This window comes from Natrix helvetica (genome assembly GCF_964273705.1).
Source record: "Natrix helvetica genome assembly, chromosome: 3".
NCBI lineage: Eukaryota > Metazoa > Chordata > Lepidosauria > Squamata > Natricidae > Natrix > Natrix helvetica.
In genome coordinates, this window is record NC_138549.1 from 46,180,430 (window position 1) to 46,193,584 (window position 13,155).

The following is a 13,155-nucleotide window of genomic DNA, read 5'->3' on the forward strand; positions in this document are numbered from 1 at the left end:
ACCATAATGGCGAACCTATGACACGCGTGCCACGGAGCCATTTCTTAGGGCACGCAAAGTGTTGCCCTATCAGCTCCAGCACATATGTGCATGCTAGCCACCTGATTTCAGCCATTTTTGACCATTTTTCACCCTCTGGAGGCTTTAGGAAAGCCTCCTGAAGCCTCTGGAGGAAGAAAAATGGCCTGACACACAAACTGGAAGTCAGAAAATGGGCCATTTCTGGCCTCCGGAGGGCCTCCAGAGGGCATTTTTGCCCTCCCCAGTCTCCTGGAAAGCCTCTGGAGCCCGGGGAGGGCGAAAAACGGGTCCACTGTGCCATCGTGTGCCAAAAGCAGGGGGAGTGGAGGTCACACGTGCACGGACAGGGGGTTGCACGTGCATGCACAGGGGACTTGCATGTATGTGCAAGGGGAGGGCACATAAAATTATGGGTGTGGGCACATGCATGCATGACTCCCCGCATGCTACCCCCACTTTTGGCATGCAATGACAAAAAGGTTAGCCATCACTGTCCTACAACAACAGTCCTGTGAAATAATGGGGTTGAGAGACAGCATTGGGCTCAAAATCAGAGTTTCATGCTTGGATGCAGACTGTGGCATACACCCTTCCTCTTTGTCTTGGTTTCCTGGCATGCCTAGCTGTTTCCCAGTCCAGGTACCAATCCAACGTATCCAAAGAATGCTTAGCTGTTGTTAAGGATTCAAAATCCATTCTCTGCAGACCAAATTACAAACCTTTGTTTTCCTCCTATACCAGTGATGTGCAGTGAGGTTTGTGGCTGGTGAGGCACTGACACAGTGGTGGGTTTCAAATATTTTTAGACTTGTGGACTTCAACTCCCAGAATTCCACAGCCAGGCATGCTCAGTTCCGATTTGAAACGCAGCATTGTTTTTCTCCTTTGCGAAATAACTTTCCTTTTTTCATTTTCTTTTTCTTCTCCCTTCCCCTCCTTCCTCCCTCTCTCCTTTCCTCCCCCTCTCTCAAACACACACACACACACACACACACACACACACAAATTGGATTGGACTATCTCTCCTATCCCCTTCCCTCTCTCACTCACTCTCAAACAAACACACAAAAGTTGGATTGGATATCTTTTCCAGTGGCTTGAAAGCAGCTCCTCTGCCATCCCCCCATTCCCCTGCTGCCTTCTCCAAACACCTCCACCATTGCAAATGCAGCCTGCTGTCTGGGTGGGAAATGCCTGGAACACAATAAAGGCCACCCATTCACCTCCTGCTGGCAGGCTGGGTGAGAGGAGAGGCAGAGAAGCCAGAGGGGAGCCGATCTAAGCCTTCCAAAAGAAAGAGGCTGGGGGAAAGTGTGTGTGCTACAGCATGGCTCTTTGCCTGGCTTCAGTAGATGACTCTGCTTAACTGTTAAAAAACCTCTAAAAAAGTGCCCTCTACTATGAGGCAGGAGAACTGAGTTCCTCACCTACATCAGGAATATTTAGGCTTTTAACCCTTGCTTAACTCTGCTCGAGTGATCATAAAATGCCTAAAGTCAGACTAGGTGAGGCATGCAGTTCTCCTGCATCATAGTAGAGGGTGCTTTTTAAGAGGCTTTTTTTAAACAGTTAAGCAGAGTCATCCACGGTGAGGCAGCAACAAGCTCAGCTTTTTCCTTTACATTTTTTTTCTTTTCATGATGAGAGCGGTGAGGCTATGCCCCACTTGCCTCACCTGACTGCACGTCACTGTCCTATACAATGTGTGGGACAAGAGGGCAAGATTATATCAGTGTTGTTCTTATGATGTCTAACTGTAGAGATTAAGGAAGATGGCCTTACTTACACAGAAGGGGCTAAAACATGTTTTTAATCCATAAATGAGATTTTATTTGAAAAGATTCAGGATAACATGTCCCTAATTCACTGAAGTATAAGGAGGAGGAGGTACAGCACAATCAGATTTGTAAGATTCTGTTATTACAGTGAATGTCAGTAAAAATAGTTTTAGCCTTCCTGTGAAATTGATTTTCTGATCTGGTCTAGCTAATGGGGCTGACAGTAGTTGCCAATGAACAGTATATCAATAATTACTTAAAAAGACATTAGTGTACAAAAATATTAAACCAAATTAACATCCCTGAAAAAGCACAACCAAAGATAAAAGTGAAATGCCAAATCACTTGGATTGATGAAAATCTTTTTCCCCCTCAGAGGTTAACTTGTCTTCTAGTCCCAATCCCACCAATTTCCAACCATCATTTTCTTTGTCTTCAAGATTTTCCCTCACTTTCCAGTTGGTGATTAACTGTTTATTGATGGTCAGCTATTAAAATACACTATCTTAAAAAGGGAAAGAAATCCCAAGGTCTATCTGTAATGTTTATACCCAAATAAACCCCTTAAGAAACACCTTTTCTAGAATGTTCTCCTCCTATTGAGCATAGATGGGGCATTAATGTTTAATTGTACCTCAATTGCTCTTTTAATAACCTCTTTTTTTTACTCCTCAGAGAGACTCCTCAGAGAAAGTCTTTTTTTTAACTCCTCCGAGAGACTTCCATAAAATAATAGAAATGGAGAAGGCTATTGAATTCAACCCCTTATTCAATGCAGGAATCCAAATTAAATCATTCCAGACCTTAGCCTGAAGAGAGGAGAAGCTTACCACCAACATAAATAATTGGTTCCACTGTCAAGCTGCATTTACATTTAAGATGCTTTCCTAACATTTAAACAAAATCTGCTTTCCTGAAGGCCATTATTCTGGGTTCTCTTCGATAGCAAAGGCAGAGATTAGCCTTCTGTGTTATAGCTCTTCACGGACTTGAAAAATGTTATCATGCTCCTTAATTTCATTTTTCTCAATAAAGTAAGGGTTGGGTCCTTTACATCTTCCATGCTGAAGCTCAGCACAGGCTCCCCTCAGGGCTGTGTGTTCAGCCCATACCTGTACTCACTGTATATATATGACTGCATATCCTCTGATTCATCCAACATCATAATAAAGTTTGCAGACGACACAACAGTGTTGGGTCTCATAACTGGAGTGGACGAATCAGCATACAGGGAAAAAGTATCTGCATGGTGCTCAAGAAACAACTTACATCTAAATATTAGTAAGACAAAGGATTTCCGGAAGCACAGAGAGAAACCTGCCCCACTGTATATCGAGGGGGGCTGTGTGGAGAGGGTTTCCACTTTTAAATTCTTTGGAGTGCTTATTAGTCAAGATCTCACCTAGAAAAACAACATGTCTCTGGTGATTGGAAAGGCCCAACAGAGACTTCATTTCCTTAGAGTCCTGTGAAAAAATCAGGTGGAACAATGGCTGATGACCTCTTTCTATCAGTCCACCATAGAAAGTGTCCTCACATATTGTATTACAGTATGGTATGCTGGTTTAACAGCTGCGGACAGGAAGGCACTACAGAGAGTGATCAATTTGGCACAAGAAACCATTGGTTGCCCTCTGACACCACTTGATGACATCGCCAGGTCTCGCTGCTTTAGCAGAGTAAGGAAGATATTCAGAGATGATTCACACCCGGGTCAGTGTCTCTTTGCACTTCTATCATCAGGCAGAAGGCATCAAAGTATAGCCAGCTGAACAAACAGGTTTAAAGATAGTTTCTATCCTTGGACTGTGAGACTTTTAAATAAAACCACAATCACTCCATGCACACACTAGTTTTTTTCTTTTTCTTTATTTTTTCGTTTCTGTTATAATTTTGCACCAGTGAGGTTAAAACCAATTTCATTGTATTTAAGTACAATGACAATAAAGATTTTACTTGTACTTAAACATACTGTTCCATTACTTTCTCTTTAAAAAAAATTATCAGACCTGTCATCACGTTTCCTGCCTTTCTCTGTATTTGTTGCAGCTTCTCTCTTTCAAAAACCATGTTGTCCATTACTGGATGGATAACCTAAGATGGGACCTGACCAATTCAGAATATAGTACAATTACTTTCTGTGATTTACCAATTGCTATATAATCATCTGAGTCATTAATGAAAATTATTGAGAGAACTTTTGACATCTTACCCCAATTTGATTATTGAGTGTGATTTTCAAGCCAGCTGTGGATTTACCAAATAAGTACACTATCTAATCCATACTTTAGTGATTGTTTATTAGAATGCTATGAACCATTTGCAAAATGCTTTGCCTAAATCATCAATATATTATGTGCACAGTATTTCCACAAGCTAGTAAGAAAAGGATCTGATTTTTTAACAATGAATTTTATTAGTCTTACAACAGGGGTCCCCAACCCCTGGGCTGTGGAGCAGTCTACAGTCCACCAGGAACTGGGCCATGCAAGTGAATGAAGCCTCATCCATGCACATGCAGGATCCAGGCTGCGTGTGAAACAATGCCCCTCAAGGTGTAGAAAAATCGCCCTCCACGAAACCAGTCACCGGTGCCCAAAATGTTGGGGGCTGTTGTCTTACAAGATTTAGACTAAACAAATCCATTCTGATTTATGCATTTTTTTCAATGAGCTTATAGAATGTGCCCCTTTCATGGATCAACTGCCTTGTCATGGTGAAGGGGCTTGCGTAGCTCAATGAAGCTATGAGCTAAGCTATGCAGGGCCACCCAAAATGGACAGGTCATAGCAGAGAGCTCTGACAAAATGTGATCCACTGAAGAAAGAAATGGCAACCCACTCCAGTATCTTTGCCATGAAAACCTCATGGACAGTACTAAAAGGCAAAAAGGCCTGGAGGAATGTTGTCCATGGGGTCGCAATGGGTCGGACACGACTTCGCAACAAACAACTACAATACAATGTGCGCTTTATCAACTGCTCTAGAACAAGGTGGAGGACTTGATCAACATTCCCTCCCCAATGAAATCATCAACCCACCCACCCCACTTCCTGATAGCCCAGCAGCCCTTCCCAGTGGCCCGTCTGGCAGAGGACAAAGGGCCTGGAGCAACCCATCCAACAAAGGGAACCAGTGGCTATGAGAAATTGGTGGTAGCAAAATCAGTGGAGGGGAGACTATAGCAGCTCTGATTTCTAAAGCTGAATGGCGGGCTGAGCAGACCATTAAGATATAATAATTTATTTTACTTACATATTTCAGTTCATACATCATTTTAGTTATAGAGATTTTGCAAGGTATATTGTGTAAAGATAGGAATTTCAGGGAAATCCACACTGAAATTTGTCTTCTACTCTGAAGCTCTTTATTGTCCAAATTTTATTGATTTTAAAAGTTTTACAGGGAAAAAGGGGTTGAAAGGTTATAAAACATTTTGACAGCTACTTCGTGTGGGGGGGGAGAAGCCCCCCCAGGTCTCGCAACTTTTACAAAAAAATAAAAAATTATCAACATTTACATAGATATTAGCAGTTTTAAGTTTAACACAAAATCATCAGTATGTTTCAATCATTTTGCTTTTTATCACTTCCATAAAGGTACATTGTAACAACATTTGCAATGATGTTTCAAATCACTTTTGTGATCTGAGTCTTCTAGTTGTCGCATCCTCACCCCCGTCCACCAGCAGAGCCTCAGCCCTTCCCTCCTTTGTTTCTTGTGTAACATCCCCTATGTCACCTAAGAGAGCACTGTGTTTTTTAGTGAAAGCCTCTGCTTCCGCAACTGTGTTAATTCTAATTCTACTGCCCTCCCAAAAAATCAACATGCCTTCTGGTAACAACCACCTAAACCAAATCCCATTATTGTATAATTTTTTTGCTAAGAAGGAATATTTCCTTCTCTTATCTCTTACTTTCTTTGGGATCTGCTTAAGAATGGTTATTTCTTTATCCTTATATTTTAATAGTCCTCCCCTTTGAGCTCCTAGAACCTCATCTCTTGTGGTTTTTCTAAGAAATTTAACATGAACTTCCCTTGGAACATTGTGTGTTCTTGCATAGGCTGAATTAATCCTATAGATCAGGTCAATATCCCACCCAAGCTGTTGTTTGTCTCTGTTAATATATTCTGCTAACATTGTGGTCATAATCTCCTTAAGATCTTCATTCTCAACTTCTGGCAAGTTTTGGAACCTAAGGAAAAAAGACATCCTTTCAAATTCCATTTTTATCACATGATTCTTAAATTCCACATTCCCCCTTTGGATTGTCTTCAGGTCATCTCTCATCCCAACCGCACCCTCCTCCAGTACACCTATCCTCTGCTCATTCTGTGTGGTTTGTTGTTGCGTCTCTCTGAGCTGATCATTTAAGTCATGCAGTTGTTTTTTCATTTCGTCCTGTCCCTTTAAGATGGCTTGAAGCATCTGATGAATGGACAAATCCTTTGAGCTCTCCTCAGGGGCTTTGGGTTGTAAAAAAGATCCCAGTTGTGACTGGTGGGCAATGGGGCTGGACCAGTGGTGGGTTCCTGCTGGATCGCACCGGATCGCGCGCGCTCCCTTTCAGCGCTCCACCTGGCTTGCGCGCTCCCTTTCAGCGCTCCACCTGGCTTGCGCGCTCCCTTTCAGCGCTCCACCTGGCTCTCGCGCTCCCTTCCGGCGCTGAAACCGGAAGTACAGTCTTGCCCCGCCCCTGGCGAAGCAACGACGCCTGCCTGTGCTCCACCAGCTCGGCTGGGAACGGAGATGTTTCCTCAGCGGAGCGGAGCGCCTGAAAAGAGTTTTCAGGCGCTCCGCTCCGCTGAGGAAACATCTCCGTTCCCAGCCGAGCTGGTGGAGCGCAGACAGGCGTCGTTGCTTCGCCAGGGCCGGGCAAAACTGTACTTCCAGTTTCAGCGCCGGAAGGGAGCGCGAGAGCCAGGTGGAGCGCTGAAAGGGAGCGCGCAAGCCAGGTGGAGCGCTGAAAGGGAGCGCGCAAGCCAGGTGGAGCGCTGAAAGGGAGCGCGCGCGATCCGGTGCGATCCGGGAGGAACCCACCACTGGGCTGGATGTAGAAGATGTTGGGGCTGATGAGGCCTTTCCAGGCAGTAACTTCTTAGGACCCATCATGAAGCTTGGAGATAGTTATTGTTTTGTACAGAGAAATGGTGTCCATGGGAAAGCACAGCCGGTAGAGATCACCAGACAGGCAGGTCCAAAGGAGAATAAATCGTTTAATACAAAACTAGAGCAGATGGGTGGATCAAAATATTCCAAATCCAGGGGAAAAACTTATTTGAAGAGGCTCTTGGAGGTCTCTGGGGTGGAAATTAGTTCAAAGCCAGAAAGTTTTTCAAGGGAGGAGTCTCATGCACAAAGACAAAGAAAAAGGAAGAAGTTGGCCATATTGGCTCAGCCAGTACAGGTGGTCAGGAAACAACAAAATCAAAGTTCCTACTCTGAAGCTCTTTAGATGCCTTCTGGCAAGTTCTTCTAGCAACTTAATCTGCCTTATGTGTTTTGTATATGGCTAAAATGCCAAAATGGTGTATACATATAGAAAACAAATTGTCATTTTTTTTCCATTTTAAACCAGGGCTTTGTCTTTAAAAAATGTCTTTTATTTCTTTGATGCTGAACTTTTTTCAGTAAATATTTGTTATTTCCCCCCCTCATATACAATTATGTGTGATAATTTAAAAACTTTCTTAATTCTTTTGTAACATCAATAATTACATTGTTTGTTGCTCAAACACCCTCAACCTCTGTAATTAATATAGGTACACATACATGTTATATATATTTTTTATTAGTTGGGTGTTTTTAATTTATCTACAGGATAAATTAGCCTATCACTTGAGTTAAATGCTTCAGTTGCATTCAATTATTCAAAAGTAATCTTGGTTTACCCACACAAGCAGATAATCTATAATAAATGTATTCAAATACCAAATATTCTCTTTTTGTTTTGTACAAGTCCAATTTATGTTGCTCAGAATTAAATCCCACTATATTCAGCTCAGCTGTAGAGAATGCAACCATTAATTATACATGATGAAATAAATGATCTAGCTTAAACTGAAAAGCTCAATTTTCAATGAAAAAGTATTTCTCTTGCCATTATTTTCAGTAACAATTCTGCAAGTTTTTCTATTTATTTTCAATGTATTATGCTCAATAATTAAGAAATGTTTGCACATGTTCAACAGAATTCTTATTCATGATATTTGTTCCTTGAATCATCCATGAAGCATTATTTAAGGACTCTTTTTCAGTTGAAGTGAAAGACGTATGGCAGAGGAAGATTGATAAAGTCACTTTATTACTAAATAAAGTCTGTAGAGATTCTCAGTCATCCAGGTCATAGTTATCCCAAAGGTGCTTTTTCAGGAGGCAACTGGACTTCCTTGTTTTGTTTTTTTGAAGATGTTTCACTTCTCATCTAAGAAGCTTCTTCAGCTCTGACAGGATAGTAGGGAATGGAAGGATTTATATTTGCAATGAATATAAATCCTTCCATTCCAGATTATCCTGTCAGAGCTGAAGAAGCTTCCTGGATGAGAAGCAAAATGTCTTCAAAAGAAAAAATAAGAAAGTCTAGTTGCCAGTTACCTCCTGAAAAAGCACCTTTGGGACAAAATATCATGAGGTTAGCAATTGCAACTCATTTTTATATGAGAGATTAAAGTATTAGGAACTGAATACCAGAGAATTCAACATGGACACTGATTTAATATAGATTTATTTTAGATAAACTAGCCACCTTTTGAAAGACAGACAGAAAGACTTTTCCTGCAAATATTGTATATTAATTTTTATTTGTATTTGTGTTTAATTCAAATCTAGTATTTTGACTTTGGGAAACTTTCTCTGTTTTCGTTTGTAACTGTATTTAAATCCAATCATATTGTTGTCTGGTCATATCCTTATATTTTCCTTTACATTTTTCTACTTTGTGCAACATTCTTATTTTTTCCATGACTGAATGATTTGGCTTCATAATGCTTAAAGTTTAAAAATGGACTTCTGAATAAAAAGTAAGTGTCATTTAATAAGTTAATTACAAGGAGTCTTTACCTCTTCTCTTTTCCTCTTTAAAATAAAACTTGATTAAACTATATGTTGTTATATTAATATATCAGAAAGGAGATCCAAGTATTTCTGGGGTGGTTTGATACCTCCAACCTTTTTCCCTATGGACTCAACCATGCTCTTACATAGATATAATTTAAACCAATCATTATTCATTTCTAGCAGCTCTCAATTAATAAATGGATCACCCATGAACTAAATGTTATAGCTGCTTTTTCTATAGGCTTGATGTGATATAGCTGTGTCATGGTTAAATGATAAACTGAGTTAAACAAATTTAAGTAATTAGAGTAAGTACAGATGCATGAAGTGGGAGGCACTGAAAAGTTGATTACTAATCAATTGTTTATCTCAATGAAATTCCAAAACAGGGATTTTTTTTTCTCACTTTTATCCTACCACTTGAAAATTAAAAAAAGTATACCATGTTCTGTTTTCCAGACATCTGAAAGATCAAGGGGAATGTTTTGCTCCTTTGAAAGAACCAAGTATTTTTACATTATGGAAGAGGAGTAGAAGATATACCTTTGTCAGCTAGGTGTCTTGGATCTTCTCATCATCTACATAGTGCCTTGACAGTCTAACAGTAGATACTGGTGAATATATGCATATGTATGAGTATGTACTGTATGTGTTTCAACCAATTGTTTTTGAATAAAGGCAAACATAGATTTGGTTTAAATTTTTGTTTGAAGTTTCTGATTCTGCAATTGCAGATGGCAAGATCTATAAGCTTTATCTTTGTGAACATCTTCACACTAAACACATATAACTAAGAGTGTGATCCATGAATTTTTACACAGGATTGGATCCTTCTACAATGAACAGGACTTACACTTTAGAAAAGTGTAAGTGTGATGATCTTTTGTTTCTTTTTTTTTCAATTTTTCAAACTCCTACCACGAATACCTGCATGCTTGTTACTCCCATTATACTCAAAATCAAACCTGTTTTTTTATCTTTGTGCACAGCATGCAAGTTCAGAATTTGTGTGGGATGGAGATAGATGATAGATAGATAGATAGATAGATAGATAGATAGATAGATAGATAGATAGATAGATAGATAGATAGATAGATAGATAGGTAGGTAGGTAGATAGAGATAGATAGATAGATAGATAGATAGATAGATAGATAGATAGATAGATAGATAGATAGAGAGAGATAGATAGATAGATAGATAGATAGGTAGGTAGGTAGATAGAGATAGATAGATAGATAGATAGATAGATAGATAGATAGATAGATAGATAGATAGATAGATAGATAGAGATAGATAGATAGATAGAGATAGAGATAGAGATAGATAGATAGATAGATAGATAGATAGATAGATAGATAGATAGATAGATAGATAGATAGAGATAGAGATAGATAGAGATAGATAAAGATAGATAGATAGATAGATAGATAGATAGATAGATAGATAGATAGATAGATAGATAGATAGATAGAGATAGATAGAGATAGATAGAGATAGAGATAGATAGATAGATAGATAGATAGATAGATAGATAGATAGATAGATAGATAGATAGATAGATAGATAGATAGATATACAGCCTATATATATATATAGGCTGCAATGATAAATGAACATAGAAAAATGAATATTTTCTTTTTCATGTTGATTTTTATTAAAAAGGGAACCTTTCCACTTTTAAGAATCTTATTAACACAGTTGTACTATTGATGTTTCTCAAAGCATAATTTGATGTGGTTTCCAAAAAAATATTTGTTAATAAATGGCTAACATACAGGTAGTTATATCAAATTCAGTGACTTTCTTGTGTAAGCAACCAAGGGAAAATAATATTTTGTCTGGTAGAAAGAAGAGAAAGTAAATTGCTAGCTGCTCAGACATTTTTCAAAACTGGCACTATTTCAAGATCTGAAAGGAAAAAAAATATACTTAAGAGTCTGGATGACCTCTGAAGAAGAATGATTAAGTTGCTAAACATTAAAGGGCTTTGTCAAGGAGGCAAAGAATAAGTTAAGATCTGTGAAGATGGGGAGATTTTTAGTTCAAAGAACATTTCAAAATGTTAATCTTCTGCCCCCTGGCCACTAACCATTGTTCCTTCCAGTGGCTTTCTATCTGCTTCAGCCTAGTCTAGAACAAAAGGACATCTCTCATTATCATTAAGTTCTGAAATGTTTTGTGAATAAACAGACAGGCAGTGAGTTTAGTCAGAACCTCCACAATTATTGTAGAACTTCCACAACTAGTCAGTCCTGAAAGAAATTCACTTAGAAAGGAAACGATCATGAATTAATTGCCTTTGTTTCTGCCCAACCAAAACTCATAAATACAGAACTTTCAGTAAGGCAGTTTATAGAAACACTAATAGGACATGAAGCCCGAAATAAATATTAAACGTTGAAAACATACTGTTCAGTTTCTGTCCCAGCTTCAACAACTTAGTGTTAAAGTACACAAGATCTCTTGAAAAGAGACATCTGCTCTGATTTTGCTCAGCTGTCAAGACACCAAAGCACTATTTGGCCTTCAGAGATGAACAGATTGCCCTTTAAGAAAACCTTAGTCTTCCATTAGGGCTGCAGCAAAGGTCTTGTAGGAAGTTAGCACCCACCCCTCTCCTAGAAGAATGAAATATCCTAGGACCATGATGGCGAACCTATGGCACGCGTGCCACAAGTGGCACACGGAGCCATTTGTCAGGGCACGCGAGGCGCTGCCCTGTCAGCTGGCCAGTGCGCATGCGCGCGCTGGCCAGCTGAGTTCACCTTTTTAAAAGCTGTTTTTCGCCTTCCCCAGGCTCCAGAGGCTTTATAGGAGCCTGGGGAGGGCGAAAAGAGCCCCCGCCCCCCCGGAGGCTTCAGGGACCGTCCCTGAAGCCTTTGGAACGCTTAAAACCACCCTCCGAGCAAACCAGAAGTGACTTCCGGGTTGCTCGGAGGGTCGTTTTAAGCGTTCCGAAGGCTTCAGGGACCGTCCGAGGCTTCCCTGATGCCTTCAGAGCGCTTACAACCACCCTCCGAGCAACCCGGAAGTCTTCCGGTTTGCTCGGAGGGTGGTTTTAAGCACTCCGAAGGCTTCAGGGACCGTCCGAGGCTTCCCTGATGCCTTCGGAGTGCTTAAAACGACCCTCCGAGCAACCCAGAAGTCACTTCCGGTTTGCTTGGAGGGTGGTTTTAAGCGCTCCGAAGGCTTCAGGGAAGCCTCCGGACAGTCCCTGAAGCCTCCGGAGGGCCTCCGGGGAGTCGGGGGAGGCTCTTTTCGCCCTCCCCAGGCTCCTATAAAGCCCCTGGAGCCTGGGGAGGGCAATTTTTTTTAAAAAAATGGGGGGTGGCGGCGTGTTGTGCGCGCATGCGCACTGGGGGGTAGCGCGTTGCATTATGGGTGCGGCACACCCGCAATCGACCCCCCTGGGCTCCCCCCACTTGTGGCACGCGAGCCAAAAAAGGTTCGCCATCACTGTCCTAGGAAATATTAAAAAGGCAGACTATTATATTTCCCTGGATGTGAAAAGGGAGAAACATGTTTTTAAAGACAACATAGCTCCCTGCAGTTTCCTTCCCCCACCCCTTTATCAATGGACCATTGGGTCCTGGGCCGGTCTATTCTACATAACAAAGGTAGGATTAGCCTTCTACCCATCTCACCACATGGCACCTGGGAGGATTACATCAGTCAGCAGGACAAACAGGCTTGGATCTCAGGACAGCCTGCAGAGCTGCCCCTGCATGACCCCATGGGAGTCTGACAGCCAATCAGAATGCATTTCTTGCACAGGAGCCGGAGGCTCTGGACCGGGGCCCAACAGAGGGCATAAAACTCAGGGACTCTCATCAAGCCAGTCCTTTCTTTCTTCTTCAACATCTTTAAGGCATGTGATCCTCTTTTTCTGTTCAGGAACTCAAGCCATGTGATCCCGTTCACCATTAAACCATCTTTCCAAGCAGCCTCCATGTTTCCAGTGTCTTTTTCCCCACTTGGAACTGAACCCAGAAGGACATTTCTTCCAGCAGTCTTATATGAACTGTTTTGTAATTGGTATTGATAGTTTGTGACAAATCTATCACCCTCCTTTCCATATAGAGTTCATTTTAAAATATTACATGCAAACTGCATTCTGATTATTTATGAGAGAGAAGTTCCACAAATTTCTGTAAGTCATAAACCAGTGTTTTCAGGCTTGGCAAGTTTAAGATGCATGGATTTCAACTCCAATTCCCCAAGCTGGCTGGCGAATTCTGGGAGTTGAAGTCCACACATTTTAAAGTTGCCAACCTTGAAAAGCATTGTCATAAATTAA